The 18,487-nt window shown below is 36.2% G+C and overlaps 1 long non-coding RNA gene across 1 annotated transcript in view; it reads right to left on the reverse strand.

Annotated features, from left to right (window-relative positions):
* Positions 1–10,471: 10,471 nt before the first annotated feature.
* LOC144355800 (uncharacterized) overlaps positions 10,472–18,487 on the reverse strand; it is a 63,751-nt gene continuing 55,735 nt past the window's right edge. The window contains exons 4-6 of the long non-coding RNA XR_013421302.2: positions 18,329–18,482; positions 11,401–11,475; positions 10,472–10,899 (exon numbers count right to left, since the gene is read on the reverse strand). This is a non-coding gene — a long non-coding RNA (uncharacterized LOC144355800). The remainder of the gene's footprint in view (positions 10,900–11,400; positions 11,476–18,328; positions 18,483–18,487) is intronic.

An 18,487-nucleotide genomic window follows, 5' to 3' on the forward strand; every position in this document is an offset into this window, starting at 1 on the left:
GCCGTTGCTCTGGTAACCTTGATGGTATTTTTTTTTTGTAGCTTTTTAGTCCCCGTTCGGACGTAGTCCGAAAACGGGGACTTGTGTTTTGCCCTGTGTGCGCCCGTGCGTCCGTGATCACCTGTATCTCGAACATGCATGGACCGATTAAGTTCAAACTTCACTCATACATCACACATTATATGGGACATATGCACATGCATTTTTTTCATGATCCGATTAACGATAGCCGAATGGCCATTGTGAATCAAAAAGCAGAAAAAAATGATAGAAGTTTGAAAAAATCTCTGAAAAACAGTTGATGACACCTTTAAAACGTGATTTTTCGAAAATCTTTGAGAATTAGATCCACAAAAAACTTGATAAACATGTGTAAACAAGGGTTACTAGGCCTTGTTTTTGACCGATTTGGTTCTAAGTTGATACATGTCAGAGAAATGACTTCACATGAAAAACGGAAAACTAAATGGCCGCCAGTCGGCCATTTTTAATTGAAACGCAAAAAAATGATGGGCATCAATAACTCAATATATACAACCTTCAAACCAAGTTTGAAATAAATTGACCCAGGCATCTCTGAAAAAACGGTTGATGACATGTTCAAAATGCGATTTTTCACCATTTTTCGGTCAAAAATAATGATAATGGTACTTGTCCTTGTACCAACATACAACCAAATTGGTCAAGGCATGTCTGAGAAATGACTCCGGGCAGACGGAACCCGAATTACTAGTAACCATTTCGGACTTTGTCCGACGGGGGCTAACGAGCACAGTACAGTCAAACTTCACCTGATGGTAGCGTCTTCAATATAGTAAAAACCAACATCTATCTTGGCGTAACCAGAGGATTGCAGTACTCCTTTCACCATTTGTATATCATCCATCTTGTAAAAGACAATGGTTTTGTACATCTGTACTCTTGCAGAAATATTTATATTTTTTGTGGTAACACCACAAATGATTTAAAATCCTTTTCTTCCCAGTGCTGAGAAATACAATAATTTTTGATTAAAATATAAATCTTTATTTTTCATTTATAGTGTAACATGAGTTTCATTTCGTTGGGAAACCTAACTTTTCTTTCACGCAAAAATTAGAGGCAGCTTCATCTTGAAATGTATGCAAAGCAAGACACGCCAAGACTGTTTTACGCTAGAAATTGTTATACATGTTTCTACAAATTGTCTTAAGCTTTTGTGAGCGCCTTTAATTAAGTACATTTTTACATAACACAATGCACATAATTTTTTGCAGGTTTGTTTCCAAAATCTTGATCATGTTCATTTTGGTCCAAAATTGACAAAATACGTAAAAATGATTTTGGTGGGGAAAATATGGCATTTATTTATTTTTCTTCCCTCATTACGATTATGATGCCAAAACATGTCATGTTCTGATACAACAGCTGTGATCATGACTGAGCATAAGTTGGTGTGAAAATGAATTTACATGGTTATACCGGTATGTAATTAACAGTAGTCAAATTTTCCGGTAAAAAAATCATCAACTTGTCAAAGTTTGGCAAGAAGAAAATGGTTTATTTACCAAAGTCAGCTGTAAAACATCTCTTTGGCTAATGATGGCACGTGTTCGTTGTTTGGTGGTGACTTTGTTAACATTTTCTGGTACACTGTTGTTTGTTGGATGTTTTTGTCTAATTCTTTGACAAAATGTTACAAAAACATCTGGCCTGAAGCTGTAGCCAGCAAACCTTAACAGGCTTTCTCTGGTTGTATCTTCTTTATAGCGAGCTACAGCTTCCTCTCATGTTGTTAAATCCATTAAAAGGAGAAATGCATTCTGTACAAACCGTATTTTATTTAACATCTGTGACTCTTTGACAGGCTCTGCAAGGGTTGTCTTTTTTGTCTCTGACAACTTTCAAGAGAGAAATGATTGTTATACTGTCTAGTAATCGCAGTGGTCGAAACACATATGTAGCAATATCTGCTTTCGGCAAAACATCTTTTTCTCTAATCTTCTGTTTTTTAAGCGATCCTTCTTTGTTATATCAAAAATATCTTGCAGTACATTGTATGCGCACCGTCTTCTAAGGCAACTAAAAACACGCCATCTCAAAGAGTGGCTGCCTTTTTTCTGAAACAAAAATATATTTTAGTGTAAATGTTGAATTTGATACATGTACCAACCAATCAATACAGAAAATGTTGGAGTTACATGTACAGTTAGTTAGTTTTTTTATTATACTGACACGGATTTGTACAGCAAAATAAATATTAACGCAAGTTATACATACATGTACAATTACACAGGTCAGTTGAAAATGCACCAACAATTTCTTAGTGAATTTGCTGAAATAACAAAACTACCGTAACATCAATGTGTAATGTGCTCGAATAGTGCTGTATATTATTGTCGAATATTGTCTTATACCCCCCTCAGTGCATTTCGCGCAGGTACAATCTGTTTTCCACGTCGCTAAAACCGCAATATGATCGATGGAGGTGCTACTTCTGATGTTTCTTCCGCGTTCGCACGTGATAACCGTAAGTCATTGTCAAACATCCGGTTCCATTTATTAACTTAGTAACGTTCGTTCTGTTTATTAAACAGGTTATCGTTTAGTTTCCTAATATGATGAACTCGAGCCAACAATTTTCAGCTCTGCGTTGTGTTTTACCTTCAAAATTAATCATTTCGACCGAATCGTATATGCTCGTGTAAACATTTTCATATTTGCCAGTTTCGCTATTTTTCAATGCACAGGTGTCTGTGGTGAACGTGCATAGCAGCTGTCGGATATACGTTTTCCCTTTTTGTTTATATCGATAAATTCTATTGATACAGGGATTTTCGTCCGGGGAAACGTCTGTCGATAACGGGAATTAGCTCTCTCAACTTGGCTGCTTGAGGTTACGGGGTCACGACGCATGTGCCAAAGGTCACATTCACTCACTCACTTACATACATAGAATGGATGACGTGTGTTGATATACCGGCCTCCAAGGTGCAACCCAAAAGTGTATCTTGAGTGCATCAAGGCTTGGGATTTTGTGCGGTAGTCCGAGAAACAAGCTGGTTTTACAACTAAGCGTTGAAACTCGTAGTGTGCGGGGCACCATCCAGTGAGTTATTGTATTACATACGGCTACTAAAATCGCAATCATCCCCGATGTGTATTGATATGAAGCCTAAACGGGGTGTTAATGAAATACAAATTGGTATTGTGTTTGAGTTACGTTTTGTTGTGGGAAATGTATTGTGCTGTACACAATTTGGTATTAGTTTTGTTTCTGACACGATAGAACGGAATGGCCTGGAAATGATACATGCTACACAGAAGTTCGTATCATCGATAACATAACTTTATTTTCGAGTACAATATATAGATAAAACATGAATATTGATTAGCACTGACAGTTGACATGCACCAATAGGAACTGAGAAAGAATAGCCAATGGGATTTAGTGTAACAAATGGATTATTATGTGGTGGAGCCATAAGTTGGTCCACGTGACTACGAACATGTATCACCCATATGCCAAAAGCAGCTTGTCGAAACTGGACTAGAGTGTGTTATTGTTCCGACGCCCACGCTTGCCAAACGTGTTAATGCGATGGGTCTACATTGTTTTGGCGTGAGAGTCGTATAGTAGCAGACTAAAATTCTGCGATATAACATCTGATTCGAATGGGTACGGCGAATACAAAGGTTCAATGACCTGTCGTAGTCGTGTAGTATGTTTTTGCCAAAATTAATAGAACCATTTCCCATATTGGAAAAATGCCTCTGCTCCTGCGTACGATGCAACTGATTCTCTGATTTGTTGATTGAGATTTTTCAATGCATTTAACTCTCCAATTCCGCTGAAATTTAGTCGACGTAAGTTTTTCGCACAATAACAAATTTTCTCGCTTATGTAAACTCTCTCGCCAGGATTGAGGCCATTCACGGGAATGTTAAATTGTCGTACTGTTCGTTGTTGACACCAATCTGCTTGAGCTAAAAAAGATTTGACTTCAATGAGCGTGGTTTTGTAATATCCAACTTTTTGGAACAATACGATTTATTTATTATAGCAAAGATAAAGCTTACCAATGGTAAATTCCACTATTTTTGGATTGATCGTGCAATTTTGAATACCCAGTTTCACCATTTCAAACATCCTCTCAAAATGATTGCGCCGTTGAACATGGTTAACCCATTCTCGTGTTATTCCTCGTTACTTCAATGGCATGTTTGGTCGGTTCAAATACGTCAAATTCATCACCATTCATTGTGAGTGAACTACTATGATAGCTGTGAAATAGGTTACCGGATTGGCGATGGTTCGTATTTTGTAAGGATTTATTTATTTATAGACCACGTTGGTATGTATAATTCAACAAATTTCGCACTATCGGTACTTATACCAATATATTCGGGCAGTTCGTTTATATTTGTGTACGAATTATTCTAAACGTGGTCAATCGAACCATGAATAATTGGTGGGGCAATGATAGGTGAAGATATAATCGAGTCTGAATTTGTCAATGTTATATGTAATTGTATCTACAGTGATCAAGTAGTTTGATGAAAAATACTAAGCATAGTATTAAAATAGGTGGCGAGGTTAGTATGTATAATTTCGAAATTTGGATAATTAGTCCCCGTTCGGACGTAGTCCGAAAACGGCGACTTGTGTTTTGCCCTGTGTGCGTCCGTGCGTCCGTGATCACCTGCATCTCGAACATGCATGGACCGATTAAGTTCAAACTTCACTCATACATCACACATTATATGCAACATATGCACATGCATTTTTTTCATGATCCGATTAACGATAGCCGAATAGCGGCCATTTTAAGGCCGAAAATGCATCAAAATCACGTATTTACACAATTCCGGAACCGGATCTCAGTCATGTATGGATGGATTTTGTTCAGATTTAGTACAATGTGTTGTACATATGCAGGTGCATTTCGGTCATGATCTGCTTTGAATATATATGTCACTCAAATATGAACGGAACGGGGAAGTGTCATTGACAATGACTTGTTTTGTTTTGTTTTAGAAATGTTGGAGACTTCTTGTAATGCTGTTCTGAGTTGTTGGTGGGACACAAATTCAATGAGCTGAATACCTACTAAGTGATGTTCAAATCGGAAAAGCAATTCATTCAGAAAATGTGTTGTGGATTTCCAGAAATGTTGTGCTGACGTTTTATTCTGTGTCATCCATATATTCTTGCAAGGAACGTAGTTTAAGTATTATGTCAGCAATGTTTTTGTTGGAATTTGACACGCGAGTACACAAAACGTCAATTTCGTAAGGCTGCGGAGGATGACTCGAATCGTACGCGTCTTGAAGCTGAGTATTTGACCACATATAACGGTAATTTTTGATGTCTCTATGACATGGGAGATCGTGAAGTAGTTCATCGAGCTGGGTTTAATCAAGGCGAGGGATGATAAGTCATGTGGTAACTCGAATATGTGTGTTGTATCGATCCTGCTGCAATTAATAACACGCCATAATTCAGCTTGGATACTAGATCTTGTGATTTAACCAGTAACCATGGTAGCAATATAAATACTATTACTGCTTTCATCTTTGAATACATAAATTGAGACATTAAAATGCAATGAAGTTTTGCATGTGTGTCCCGTTATCGGGGTGCCACTAGCCTGAGCCTCGGCCTCGGCCTCCCCCAAATCAGCGGGGGAACGGCAGGGAACGGGGGGGGGGGGTCCCGGAAGAGACGTGTATAGAATGTGACGAGAATTTGCTTGGCGTCCAGGAACATTCACTGCTATTGCAATGGCGGCGGACTTGACCGACTTTCCCAACAATTGTAAAATAAAAGTATTTGCTGATTACTTGGCAGTTGTGGTATTACAGTTAACATTTCATCACACTTCTCGATATCAAAATAGTCATTAAATTCATCCATTGATAATTTTGGCGGAGGTGCACCACAATATATTACACTGCTTTGCATTTCTAGTAAATCGGGTCTAAATGTTCAGAACAATTACCTGTCATCTATAGACGACAGTGATTGAATCAGCCGTCAGTTCAATAGTTGCCATTACACTAGTAAGAGTTATTACCGTTTAATTGAAATGGATACGAAATGGATACATCTTTATTTCTTGCTGTACAATATCAAGGACGAAATGTAGTATTTGTCATACGTTTTTAATGGTGTTCACGTTATCGTAGCCATCTATGCTTCTCAAACTTTTGGCGTAGTTATTTCAATTTTGAAGTGCGATAGTTTGGTTGACCGGGATGATATTCATTGCTTCATATCTGCAGACTGTTTAAATACTTGCATATGTTATGTATTACACCTGGCAACTACAACATGGGTCAAGTTTCCCCTTGTATCATTTTACCTTCCAGAGAAACATAGTAGAAAAGGTGGTATGGTCTATTTTTCTTATTATTGCATTGCACATGTCTATTAGATGGTTCATGCTGTGCCATTTCAATGCTATGATGACCTTTACTGTTCCCTTCAGAAGTAAAGTGGCTGTAAATTTTCAACCTTCCATGTATTTCTTTTATCTTTAATTATTGACAACGAAGCTACTCGTGACAACTCGTGGAATTTTAACAGTTTTCCAAAAGAACCAATGCTGAAAGGGAGGTCAGCACAATGTATTCACTTATTAACACCACCGTACACCCCCATTCCCAAGTGTGGATATTTTAGTTGTGTATATTTCAAATTTGACAATATAGATTGAAATTTACTCATTACTTCGTTAGTTTTAGATATTTTGGAGTAAATAATTTGGCAAAGCTAATCTTTTGATGTTCGGAAGTCGTCCCCGTATAGAATATTTGCGTATTCCACAACAATCACATGGTAAGCGCCACTACTTTTCAAGCTAGTCTTCTTTACCTGGTCAGTTACTGCAATACTACATTAATATCAGTTATTATGGCCACGAATAGCTTGTTGTGGACATCTGCGACATTTTTCACATACTTAAATTCAGTGGTTAGCAATATAAAATCACTTTCAACCTTCAAAATTGATACACGTGTTGCCTGTATTTGTTCCCTTCAAAGTGGGTGTAAACATAATATAACGTTTTCTCACCTGTTAGGCCGATATACGTAATAGCCGTTTATATGAATGGAAATTTAAAATGCTCACAGTCACTATTATAATATGGAGGAGAAATTTAACAAAAAATAACATTATTTAATTCATTATGGCATCCAACCTAGATATTAATCTTGCAAAAGCACACTATTAATTAATTAACTGTAAATGTTGCATGTTGTACTTACAATACTGTTAATTAATTTCTAAAAATTTCATTTTCTGTTTTCGTTATGATAAGATATTCACATCGAGGTTTTTTCAACTTGCCAGTCTTCTCTTTATATGTAGATTTCACTCTTCTTTTTTTTGCCATTCACGGTGCGAGTTTGTAGTTTCCTTGTCCATAAAGTAGTGTACATATCTAATTGCCGTACATTTGCTATATTATGTAATCTTTCAGGCTAAGCCATCTTACAGTTGCTCACTGTGGGGTATCCTTTAGTTCGCGAATCTTGGCCGTAAAATTGATGTCTGAAACTTGTCTGATAATATAGAACGAACGCGAACATCATATTGTATTTATATAACAATTCTGTAAACTTTAGATCAAATTCGTCTTCCGTGTTGTTCTTTTGAACATTTGCGTGGAAACCAACTTAGTTCGATACATTTCTGCGGGCGTTTTCTCGTAGATAGCTGCGTAATAAATATTTCTTGGAGCGACGAAAGACAATTGCTCCGGTATTAGCATTCTCGTCTGACCCATTAACTTTGTGCCTTCAATATTTTCTGATAAGTTGTCGTAGAGATAGGTAATAAATGTCGCAGGTATCATACCAATGAAGAAACGTAGCGATTAACATGGATTGATACCAAGTTGATCACTGCAATCGTTACATAACAGGCGCCTGAATTTGATATGGTGAACTGTTTTATGTCTTTCAAATTGTCGCCTAGATAACATTACTGGTTAATTCTTCAGTCAAGTCCGGATATTGTTGGCACTCTTTTATTAATTAATTTTGTCATGGATTGCTAGAATTTGTTTTGAACTTGCTTCAGATTGACCCGATATTATTAATGCCCTTGTGGTATTTTGTTTTTGCAGACAGTCTCATATGTTGTTGCATACTCTGTATTCTGCATAGGAATCTGTATACCCGCCATAACCATGGGACACTTGGAAACGGTGCTAATCAGTTTTCTGTAACATGGCTTTTGTTTCGATTAATAATTAAGATAAATAGTATCATCTAAATACGATGATACTATTTATCACATCTCTGCTAGATTCCGTACTTCAATTTGTATCCGTCCAAAATTATGTCACTGTGAATTTTCGATGATTTTGACATCATATACATTAACAACTGTTTTTTCGTTATGGGAAATACACACCTTGTTCAACTTTTGGTGGACTATCTTACCACATGGTTAACTTTGTACCATCACCTGTAGAATTTCCTCAGGGTCCAAGAAACTGATTCTCATTCACTGCACTCTTGAAAGCAAATTCATCTAAGGCGGTGATGTTGCTGACAGGATAAACGTACTCCGCACTGAGGTCCCACAAGTTGCAAATGTTTCACCAAAGGTTTGAAGTAATACACTAGACATGTCAATGATGTTGGTTTGCTCACGCTCGTCCACAAAATAGTGACAGTTTTCCTGCCTATAATACTTATCACTCTTGGATATAATGTGGTGTTCAAAAGCACCTTACAGTGGTCCAACAAGCCATTAATCGGCGGATAACTGGAGTTATCATGTTGTAAAACTGTTACCAAAGCATGAATTGTCCAGGCAGACGAGCATCAACAGCATGCAGCATAATCATTAGATGCATCCTGGTGATCAGGTGACACTTAAACATTACATCCCTGGTAAAATTATTTAAATGCTGGTCGGAACCAGCAATTCAACGGGAAGTGACTCGTACTAAACAATGGCCACAGGTAACGCATTGAATAAACAATTACCAATACCTGACACATTTGTCCAACATCTTCTTTGATGTCCACGTCCACATCTCCATGCGATTAGTTGGCTATATTAAATTAATACTCGAGAGAAAATGATCGGTTGGTGCATGAATGAAAAGAATTCTGATTTTCGATTCATGCATTTCAATTATTCTTTCATGGTCTTGCTGTAAGTATGGTCAATTATTTTTAATATTTCTCAGTTTAAATTGACTTTTACTGCCTGCACATTAAAGACATTCCTTTACAATGTGGATTCTATCCAAGTATCAAATCAACCTAATGTACATTTTCCAAGTTTGGCTTCCTTTGTAGATTTTCTCTCATTGTAAATTTGTTTTTGCTTTAATGACTTAATTAAACCTATAGCTAACATTTTTGAAGAACAAAATTTTCACTTCTAGTTTTCAGATCATGAATGACACTGTGAAATTTGACGGTGCACAGCTAGCTTTTTGTGTGCTTGTGTTTGATCTAAGGTACATATTCATCCAAGTGTCTGGTAGTAAAAATGATTTCGATTTATTGCGTTTCCTACCAGTGCAAATAAATGATTTTTGCACATTACTTCAGTTCTCACTATATCATTTGATATTGCAGTGTTAAGACGACAGCAATGTTTGTTCGCTTACACTCGTAGCAGTTCTCTTGTCTACAATAATAACCACTCTTGGACAAATGTGATGTTCAAAATCACCATACAGTTATCAATTGGTAAATCACTGCATGCATTCTGGTAATCAGGCAACGCTGAACGTTATGCCATTGTAAATGTGAAATCCCCAGTGAAACTCCTTTTGCTCTACCATATCAATTCAATGGCAAGTAATCCTCTCCAACTGTGTCCCAACAAACCATCACCTGCCTCACAAACGAGAATACTAATTTCTCCAATATCATGTCTACTACCATTTCTTCAATTTCCAATTTCAGGGGCATAAGTAATTCCATTAGTTTTTGAATAACTATGATGCACTCACTATTCAACTATAAATGATATTTTATATTTCCACATTCCCACAATATTGCTTGATAGCCTTCATGTTTTTGTATATTGCATCTAGCAATTAGATCATGTTTTTTTCAGACTTCGCTTCAGATTGTCCTGTTTTACCAGGAAACATGGTAGCCGAATAGCCTGTATTGTCTGTTTCATACATGCGCCTAATGTCTATCAGATGATCAACTGCTTCATGCTCTGTCATTTTAATGCCATGTTGACATTGGCTGATCGTAAATTGCTGTCCTTCCATGCATTTTATCTCCAATACTGGCACCTGACTAAATGTTGGCACTAAAGCACCCCATGTTCTGGGCAGATGACAATTAATCCTTTATTTCGATGTCTTTCAGCAGTCTTGCAAAGTTTGTTTCAAGTGTGCAATATAGTTTCCTTTGCTGTGACATTCTCACAGACGGTGTATATAATTTTTCTCTGCTAGATATGTGAACTGTAAACAACGAAAAACTCAAACATCAAAATTATTAAAAGGTAATACATTCTACAATTCAATAGCTGCATACAGTCACAAAATTAATTCAATGAACAATACAATAAATAATGATGGTAATGGGAAAATAATGGTAAAACCACCAACTTTGACTTACATTTTAAATTTTAGGATGTTAATGGCCTGACCAAGTTTGAATCATAGTAACGAGTGGGAGGATCTCTTTCACTATATTCATCAATATATTTTCTCCTTTTAATACGAGATTAGAATTTTAAGTCTGCAACAAGACGTTTATCCACATTCACAATTAGTTCATTTAATGGCATTTCAATTTTTTAACAAGGATGTTTCCATCATCTTTATTGCTCCTCGTCTGACATCAACTATGCAGTCATATTCTCCCAAAGCGCTCTCTCTCTGCAACATTTATTAATTTTACTTCTCCTTTTTTCATTATCTGAAACAAGGAAATGTAATGAATATATTAACATTCAAATCCATTATGAGGTTAGAAATTGTTAACCTCATAGAAAATTAGGCTGCGAGATGATTTAATTTTCACTGAATAATTTCTTTAGCGAAAATTAATTCAAAACAAAAATAACGAATTTACAGTATTATTTTATTGCAAAGGAAACATCGTAAGGACAAAAAATATTCCCCATAGAAAGAGGCATCTTTTCTTTCACTTTTTGTGGTCAAAGATCAGATGCTTTAATAGTTAACTATGTTTTTGATTCAGCACTATCTACATATCATCACAGTATGTGTGTCTATATGGTTACACTCAAATTTGTAAACACGATGCAAACACATTAAGATTACCTTTAATGCATAACATTCTAAGGGGGAAAACATAGTGTAACTATTACTACGTTGCCTACTGATACAAATTAAGGAACTTTTCTCTGCATGGTGAAAGTGAGTATAAAATTTCTAAAACAATATACTAGCATACCTTGGCATACAATTGGCATACACTTGGCTCTAAATTTGATTTAATCATAAAACCTGGTCTTTGATCATTGTTTTTCTGAAAAAAAATGTACACAGCATGTCATCGACTGCAGTGAATAAGTTGTGAATGCGTAGACTACGGTAACAGTGTGTAAACTATGCTTTGACAATAAATTTGTTAATTACCAGTAAAATCTTTTTCACCAAAATCAAATCCAACATATCATACTTCTCATTGATTATTTTTGTTTCAACATATCATTCTGATAATAAACTTGACCTATCAGAAAAATACTTTGCATTGAGTGTTTGTGTGTACAATCGCACATTTTACAATGATTTTGGAGCTGAGTACCCAAGATACCAAGTCAAATGTGTAAAGTAGTAAAGCAACATACATAAGTAAAATTTGACCTAAAAAATATTGGCCAATGCAACTCAATTATCACTGCGAATAATAATCTCAATGTCTCTCATTCTACTTATTTCCTTTGAAAGATGGATTTTTTCAATGAAATAAAGACCCACCAGCTTTGAAAAGGGCGATTTTTTTTGGGATGGGTCAATTTACGTCAGAGTACGGTAAATTGTATAACTTAATTTCCAATTAAAGTCACCATATAATACCCAAAAAAATCACTTGAAAATGTTTCATCTAGTTTAATTATAAAGTTTATAACAAAAAATACACACAATTAAAGAATCTAGTAAATAAACTTAATGTAACTTGTATGAGTATACATATTATGTCTTATAAATTCTGAAATAATTTCATCAACAGGATGCAATGTCTACAAGATTGTCCAAGAGAGATTTGGTGATAACACCAACTAGTCATTTTGATGTTGATGTAATACATCCCATATCTGATGCAGACCACATTGCGTTGGCCAACAGAGGTAACAACGCACAATCAGCAGCAGCGAAACGGAACTAGAACATCAGTATGGGGCACGATGGACTGAGCTGTTTACCTTACTACCATCCAGTTAGATTCCATGTTGTCGATCCGATGCATAACTTGCTTTTCGGAACTGCAAAGCGATTGATAGAAACGTGGAAAAAACTGTATAATTACTAGTAACGATTTTGAACTTATTCAAAGTCGTGTGAACTCTTTTAAAGTTCTAGGTAGCCTCGGAAGAATACCATTTCTCCATTCGCCCCAAGGGTATGAGGGGATCGCTGTAACTCTTTGTCAATGCATGTAATAGCTTTTGCTCGAAAGGTAGTCACATCTCATGATATTGTAAAAATTTGCAAATTTTATAGTCAGCTTTATGGTTCTGAGGAGTGTAGACTTGCATATTCATTTGAAAGATTGTGTCCATTCATTTTGGTTGTTCTCTTTTGAGAGATACAATGGAATTCTAGCGAAATATTTTACTAATAACCAGTGCGTCTCTGTACAGTTGATGAGAATATTCATATAAAATCAACAGATCCACTACCTGACTTGGCCAAGTGACGTTCAAGATCTCCAACCACTGCAGGTTCCTAGCCAGACCAAAATAGGAACCACATTTGAGCCCACTGTTCAAATAACAATTATTCTGAGCCATCACAGTGCCACACTTTCACAAACCAATGACATCAACTACCAGGAAAACTCGGATATGGTTCCTGTTCCTCCTAATACTTTGACACTGATGACTGTGATACCTTGGCAGACATGTACAATAGTTTGTATCCTTCTCGGAGGTTTTTGTCTATCATATCCATAGCAGGAAGCTATGATAAATTGCTACATATAGGCAGTGTCATTGCCAGAGTCGGTCATCATGCATAATGGCTAAATGGGTTGGAAAAGAGGACCGGCTTGGTGTTTGTGCAATTGACCCGTGTAGTGAGTGTTGCCCTGCTATTTGGCAACCGATCGTTAGGAGTGAAATAATTCTTGATGTTGAAGGGAAAGCACAAAAATTCTCTCACATGTTGGCCAGAGTTGTCTGGCTGAAGAAGCACCCGATGAGAGGTCTTCACTTCAGTGTGGGGTACTGATATTGAGACTAATCATGGTGCAGAGTTTATTCCTGTACAAAGAATTCGTAACCTTTGTATTTGTCGATATGTTGGAAAGAATGTATCAATTGTCATACCTGTGAATAATTCTTTCCTTCCTCGGAGTCATCCCCTTGAGGTATACACCCACTGAAGTGTATCTTTTCAAATTTGAAACTTAGTTTGGAGGATCTCCATAAAATGATACAAGTTTTACTGTGGATAGTTTGCTTCTTTAATAAGATTCTAAATAATGTATTTTTTAAGTTTGTCTCTATTTAATTAATAACCTTTGTTCACATCAGGTTTTTGTAAAGCACATGATGCGGCTTTCAGATATAAACCCAAAGTTTCGTCAGTCAGGCAAACTTTTTTTTTGCAATTTTGTAAGCTGACTCAGAGTAACATTGGAAATTGTGTGCAAAAGTGTGTGTGTATATTCGGAGTATATATAAGGATCACAATTGGTGGTGGTCGGAGGCAACCACAAACAATTTTACATTTGTTTATCCAATAAGCAAATGACTACATGTGGAGAACCAAATTTGTTGGAGAGGTCCCGCTAGACAACCAGGGATTTTTTGATTAGGATCGCATATATGCTTTCCTGAGTGCATGTAGATTGGATGGTTATGTCGGGAAAGGTTTAATTTAATAATTTTAAAATTGAATTGTTTTACTCAAAAGTATTCATGGCTTCTGTTCAAATTAGCTTGTCAATCATTGCTGAATGCAAGTCATGGTTAGTGTTATTTGGATACAATCTAAATGTCTGGTGCCATTTCTGGAATATTCACGAATAAAATAAATCCTAACATGTCTACAATACTTGGCCTTGGCATGATCGCTATAATGGAATTTGAATGTCCACCGAACTCAATACGAGTGACTGACAACCTTTATTTTATAATTAGTATGTCAGAGCATCTCTTTATCAACTTCGGATGTTGCACTGTGACTAATGATTGCTCACTCTCGGCCAAGGTGCAAGGTATGATTTACAATAGTGGTTTACAAAATGACATGGTTACTTAGCTAAGATAATGTCGGTTTACAATATAAATGTCAGTTACTAGCCATAAACGTATTTGGACGATGTTTAAATTACACTGAAAATTCATGTGATATTATGTTTCAGTATGAGATATAAAAAAACTTAAAATATATAACTGCCAAAAAAGTATACACCTGGTGGTGCAATATCAACAAAAAAGATGTACTCTATTGGCGGCATCTCCAATAGAAGATTACTTATTTTATTGTATACAATACAATACAACTTATTTTGGACGAACCTTGTAATTTACACAAGTGAACTAATGGAACAAATATGGTATATATTAACCTATAATAAATGTAATTTTACCATACCCCTTTTTGTATGCTTGAGTTTGACCCTTCATAAAATCCAATTCTGTATATGAATAGATACCAGTGTATATTATTTTAAAGAATCCAGAGCAATGTATTTCAGTGGGTTCTGACTCTGGGCATCGTTGCAGAATCCATTAGATACCTGCAGTATCCATTATGGGTCCCTATGATGGATTATGTAATATGTACATCAATGGATACATTGTGGATTCTACTGTATAATTCAAGAATCTACCATGTTTGATACCAGTGGATACTGACAGTTTACACAGTGTAAAATAACGCACAACACTTACAGTAATGTCTTATTTTATTAAAAGTAAAATGCATTGGGAAGTGAAAGGTCTATTTTTTTCTCAATATTGCATTGACACGCAGATCACCGCAAACCAACTGAATAGCGCCACCTGTGTTGAAACAATGTGGGAATAGTTCCGACTACTTTTCCCACAGTTCCATGCGCGGTATGTGTCAGATCGTTTGGTTTGCGGCGATCTGCGTGTCAATGGATTTAGAGTTGGCGGGAAACTGAGCGAAAATTAGAAAATGTTTAGTTTGTACGTTTTAGGTGGCAAATTGGTCAAATATGAATTAGGAATAGCATATTGGAAATGACCAATGCACGTTAAAATGGTAGATCGAGAACTTAATGGAAGAGGGGGTTGTCAACCTGTGATGTTTAGAGGTCAAGCAGCAGGCAGCAAAGAGAGTGAAGGTAGGGGTTTCAAAGTCAAGGTGAGCCGGGGCAATGACGTATTATGAGACCTTTAAACACTTCGTGGCACTTGATGTTTTTGGAGCTGGGCCAAACAAAATAAATCAAAGTTAACCTTCGGTGAGCTTGCCATTTTTTACATATTTCATTTATCAACGTTTGTCATAATTAATTTTGGAATTGGAACATGTCACGATTTCAACTATAAGCCAAGGGTGGACAAATTCCCCTATTTTTCTCAGGTTGAACTATTACCAAATAATGACACAAATGTATGGGATAATATACTTTACTTTCATTTATAGTACTTGTAACTAAATCGATAATATGGCCATAAACATATAAATTAATTTACACCACTCAAATGCATAAATAAAGTTACATTACAAGGATATGCTCTAAAATACAGGAAATAGTAGGGTCTACTTATCAAATAAATGTCAAGTACATTCCAGCTGGTCCGAATGGCGTACGAGTCTTCACCACGTGGCCGGTCTTTGTTGTATTACGAAACTTGCAGAGCGACGTTCCTTTGTCTGGATATTGCGTACAGGTAAGGACGAATTTCGCGGATCACTGAAACGACCTGAAACAAGCTCTAAATTCAAGAAAGGGAAACAAGAGGAAAATAAACAACCACACACGTCGACGGTAAACCAAAAAAAGTGACCAAAACCCTCAGCTTTTTTACGCAAAGCATTGTGGATTCAAAAACGCCATCAACGGCCAAAACCACATTTAATCAGACACAGTGGAGGGCGCTATTGAATTGAATTTCTAAATCAAAATACATTTGAATCTGTTTGTAATATTTTATATTTAACTTGTGCCATACATAACAGCAGTCTACAACAAATCTTTGCTCTTTGATTGATGTAATTATCTCACCGAAATGGTCGGTGCAATTTGTACTGATAGAATAAATAGTAAATATAAGTTAGAACTGTGACTATATTGTCAAACTGTCAAAATCGAATGTATACCATTTACAATCTGGAGCTTTGATACAGATACAGTAATGGGATAACACATCATGGGTGTCAGTCATGGGTGAATGACGTTTTATTGTGTTGAAGATACCATCTTCATCCTTATTTTCCCTACTTCGTCATTTAGTGAACTAGTGATTCACCTAATATTCACCTGTGGTATTATAGAGGATTTGTCCAAACCTTTAGTCTATTGTATCTCAAGTCTGAATGACTACTATTACATTATTTTACATAATTATTACAAAGTGTAATTGATAATAATTACACCATTAGGCCACGTTGTCTATATCAAAATATTAATTTAAACAGCCACATTCTACCATATTCACCCATGTAGATAAAGGCACATTCGAACATGTTATCTATATCAAACTATTCCAACCACCACATTCTTTTTATATTAGTCAAGGAGAACCTGGGTGCTCCCACCCTCCCAGACAGCGTTTTTGCATCACAACTTTAGCCTGAACGCGTTTAGCATATTTCTCATCAAGATTCTTGAACAAATTGTTCAGTATGACTGAACGCCATGGAAGCGGGTTAACGATGAGTTTCTTCTGGTCTTCATTATCATTCTCACTGCCAGACACTTCACTAGACATATACCCCACTTTCATCGCACTGGCATATAAGCTCCTTATCCCCTTCAGGTATTGACCTACTTCTGTTTAATTCTGTGACACGCTTGTTTAGTTTCAGTCGAAACAAGAATAAAAAGAATTGGGTTAGGTTCTAAAACTGAAGGAAAATGCATCAATTAAAAATAACATATTTTTCTATTGTGAACCTTGCAACTAAATTTGTTTCACTGCTAAAGACAAAACAACACAATGCCTACAAATATGCTTTACATATGAAACAAAACTACATCTGAACATTATGTGATACTCATTTTACTAAATCATAACACATGCTCATAAACAGAAAAAGACTATTAAAGCATTGACTTCCAGATTATTGGTGCTCTTGAAATCAACTAGGTGTGTGTTGATGTCTGTTATGGCTTTGCAGAAGAAATTAAACCATTAAATATGGCCTAAAATACACAAAAAACCTAAATATTGACACGCGTGAACAAATCTGTTGGACAGCCATAAGCTACTTGCAACCCAGTCTGGCACCAATTTGAAATAGTCCGGGGAATTTTGTTTTAACGAAATAAAGGTGCTTAGAGCGACCACCGTTGTCTTTAATCAGCTTCGAAAATTACGCCAGCTGACACTAAGTCATTCTTCAGTGCAACAGAATATCTGTTCGTTTAGCTCGGAAACTGTACAAAACGGCCCTTATTAGGGTCACCGCATCCTCCAGAAAAATAAACCGTGTTTTAACGAGTGTAAAAGTTTGATTTAGCTGTGGGTCCGGTCCGTTGCTCATTTTGTGTCTGCTATTAGTCTTTGTGGTGTTTTTTAGTTGGTGTCATCGCATTTGTTATTTTCAGACATTAGGATTTTTATCGACACAGAAGAGCTATGCCCCCTATAAACAAATGTGCGTCGTCAAGACAACATCTACCGTCACCTATTTATATTACGTCCAGTGGACGGTTAGGCGTTATGTTTGCTACAATGTATTTGTTTATCATAATTGTCTACTCAACTAACCAAACATACAAAGCCTATCGCCGACACTGGGACACGTTTCGATCTGACTAATTTCACGCAATTGTGATGTTTGTTGTACCTTTTCCTCAAATACTTTATTATCAAAAAAATTTTGCGGAACACATTCACATGACCTCTGTCGTCGGCATCTTGTTACAGAATCTATGCATGCCATAGTTACTTTGTTTAGTTTTTTTCTTGTATCATGGTATCATGATATAAAACAAATCATATGCAACTTACCTTTTTTTCTTTTCAACTAAACTTCGCAGCTGTGTACCCATCCTTTTCTGTACGTGTCCCACAGTCTTCTTTTTGTACTATGTAATCATCACCATAGATATACTTAACAGAATTTTACGCAGAGCTGTCCCCGTCACCAATGAATGATGTATAGCTAAC

Source organism: Saccoglossus kowalevskii, chromosome 17, assembly GCF_978046115.1.
Source record: "Saccoglossus kowalevskii chromosome 17, keSacKowa6.1, whole genome shotgun sequence".
Lineage (NCBI taxonomy): Eukaryota > Metazoa > Hemichordata > Enteropneusta > Harrimaniidae > Saccoglossus > Saccoglossus kowalevskii.